Source organism: Arachis duranensis, chromosome 4 (assembly GCF_000817695.3).
Source record: "Arachis duranensis cultivar V14167 chromosome 4, aradu.V14167.gnm2.J7QH, whole genome shotgun sequence".
NCBI classification, from domain to species: Eukaryota; Viridiplantae; Streptophyta; class Magnoliopsida; order Fabales; family Fabaceae; genus Arachis; species Arachis duranensis.
Genome location: NC_029775.3, coordinates 72872423 through 72875723, shown reverse-complemented (window position 1 = coordinate 72875723; position 3301 = coordinate 72872423).

The window sequence follows — 3301 nt, the reverse complement described above, 5'->3', positions numbered from 1 at the left end:
CAAGACAGGGGACAATAACTGAAACTTCTCCCCTCTTGGAGTCATTCCTCTTAACAAACTGGAAGAAGAGGAAGAAAGTAAACAACATGTCAACAGTAGGTACAAATTCTCTTCTCTGCTTTGCTTTCGTTCTTTGTTTTGTTTCAAATTCAATAAATTGGCATATGGTTACATTCTAAATTTGGTGTTGCCTTGCAACAAATTGTTTTCAATCTTTTTGGATGATTGCATCAAATCAAAAATGAAAGCGACACACCAAGATTCTAAGTTTGGTGTGCCACCTATTTTTCTATGCAAATCATTCAGCAACACCACTTGTCTGCATAACCATAATGTCTTTGAAGTGTTAATTTTCTTTTGGTTTGATATTTTGTTATTCTGTTTACTTTAGTTAATTCTTTGTTTTTAATGCTTTCATTTTAGTCTGCTTATTTGCTGTGTTTATTAATACATCACCAAGAGAGCTTTATTAATGACAGATTCTTGGCTTAGTGATCGTATTTAATAAAGAACAGTTTCATTTGCTTGGTTTTAATTCAAATAAATGGACATAGGATTGCATTTTAAGTTTGGTGTTGCTATGCAACACAATTTGCTTCAAATCTTTACTGGATACTTGCATTGATTCCAAGTGAAAGTGTCACACTAAGTTTGGTGTGCCACTTATCTTTTATGCAAAGTATTGATGAAAGTGTCACACTAAGTTTGGTATGCCACTTATTCTTTATGCAAAGTATTATGCTCACCTTCTTAAGCTTGTAATCACAATGTCTCTGTCTCTTGTGCCTTGATTATTATCTTTAATTTTGCTTGCTTAGAACACATGTACTACTAACTTTTCATTGTGTGAGACATTCATGATCCATCTTAGCCCCATAGCCATTGTTCTAATTGTTGCTTGAGGATGAGCAAGCATTTTGAGTTGGCAAGGGAAAAAGGAAGAATGGGAGGAAAACGACAACAATAGAGAAGATGAATTACAAGGTTGTAAAGTTCCTTTTCCTCTCATTTGTTTCAAGCACTATAAACTGCATGATTGTCTTTACCTTCTCTGTATGCATGTGTGTATGAAAAGGCATAGTTTGATTTCTAAATTGCAACATGGTGCTATGTCATTATGATTACCAACTTGAGTTTTGTGAATTCAAAAGCAACAAAGTATCATGATCATAAACAAACAAGGAATTAAAAAATAACTTAGCATGGGCATACAAGTATTAGAAGGCTAGTATGATTAATTGTTGCTCAATTGCATTAGATTTTATTTAATTGAAGTTTTCATCTAGGACATTTTATGAAATTTTTTGAAATCATGAAAACCTTGAAGAAGCAATTGCAATTAAGGCAAGAAAAGAAAAAGGGAAAGAATGAGAAAGCTGAAGGCTCTAAGTACCAATGGCAATTTATTTGTTAAGTGCTTGTGGTGTTTATGTATCAAGCCAAATGCTTGGAAACAAAAAACTTAGAAGTCAAGGCTAGGCTCAAAGTGCAAAAGCACTCCCTCAAAGCTCAAGGCTCTGAGCATCAATGATTAGAGAGTTAAGAAAAGAAAAGAAAAATGAGCTTAATGAAGTCCTCTAATCAAATGCTTGTGGTGCTTATGTATCAAGTGGTAATATTTGAAAACAAAGCATTTAGAAGTCGTAGCTTTGTTACTAACTCATGGGGCAAAGCACCCAAAAGGAAAAAAAAATCAAAAGCTTGTTTCAAGGAAGAAATATAAGAGAAAGGTTTCATAAATTGAGCTAGATGGAAGCATCAATCATTTATATCTCTTTTGTGATTGTAGCATGCTTAGAAAACTAGCTCACCATGAACATTGAGTTGCTATTCTTCTTGCCTTGGATTGTCAATCTTTATTGCATGATTCTTTTCTTGCTTGGGGACAAGCAAGGTTTAAGTTTGGTCTTGTGATGACATGTCACCATGTCATGTTTTTCTATGCTTTTTCCTTTATTTTCAATAGGTTTTATGCACTTTCTTGAGCCATAAGCAAGCCAATTGGGTAGATTTTCATACTTCCTTTGATTTAATCAACCATGTGTGAATTCATGCTATTTCATGAGGTTTTATGCTATAACTATCACATATTATGAAAGAATGAATATCTCATGATTTTGAGCATAGCTTTGATGTGTTTGGTTGATTAATGATAGGTGAAGAAAGCTTTGGAGGCTAACGTTGGCATGAAAAATTGGTTCATGGGCTACTCAACGTTTGCGCCAACGTTAGCCCCCTAACTTTTGGGCTAACGTTGGCGCCATTGGTGCATTAGGAAGGGCCAACGTTGGAGCTAAAGTTAGACCCCTAACTTTGGCACCAACGTTGGCATCAGTAAATTGGGCTATCTGATATGAAAAGTTGGAGCAAAAGTTAGACCCCTAACTTTTGCTCAAACTTTTACTCCAACTTTACAAAAATCCAATCCGGTTCAATTGGTTCATTTGGGTTCTTCTCCAAACTCCATGAGCAATCAACCAAGGCCTCTTTCAACCCAATTCCACCAAGAGCAAAGGCCCAACTCAAGGCTTGAAGATCATTTGAAGAAAGTGTATAAATAGGCTAGAATTCAAGTCATTTGGGGAGCTTCCCTTTTTAGTTTTCATAGAGCTTCCTTTTATTATTTTTCATAGAGCTTTCTTTTTGAATTTTCAGAGAGTTTTAGTCACTGAGTGATCTTTAATTTCTTAGTTTCGGGGAAGGAGAATTCCATTCTCTTCCTCTTAGTTTTATTGCTTTCAATTTCAATTATTTTGTCTTGGATCTTGGGTTGGAGAATTGAAGAAATTCTGTTTCAATCTCATCCTTGGATCTCTCTGTTTCTTTACTGCATAATTGAATTTACATTTCTGTTAATTGCTCTCCATCTACTTTCTTTGCTATTTACAATTTCTTTGCAAGTGTTCTTGTTGGATCTTTATCCGATTCAATCAAGTCATATTCCAATCTTCTAATCGTTGCAATTTACTTTTCCTTGTTTAAATTCTGCAAATCCAATTCCCAATTCCCTTTACAATTTCATGCAATTTATAATTCTTGCAATTTAAGATTCTTGCAATTTACATTTCCTGCTCTTTAAGTTACTTGCTAATTTACATTCTACAACTTTAAATTCATTGTCCTTTACTTTCTGTTGGTTACAATTTCACACAATTCACATAAATGTTAGCTTGACTAAACTAATCACCCACTAAAGTTGCTTGATCCATCAATCCCTGTGAGATCGACCTCACTCCCATGAGTTATTATTACTTGATGCGACCCGGTGCACTTGCCGGTTAGATTTGTGTGTTTTGGGAGA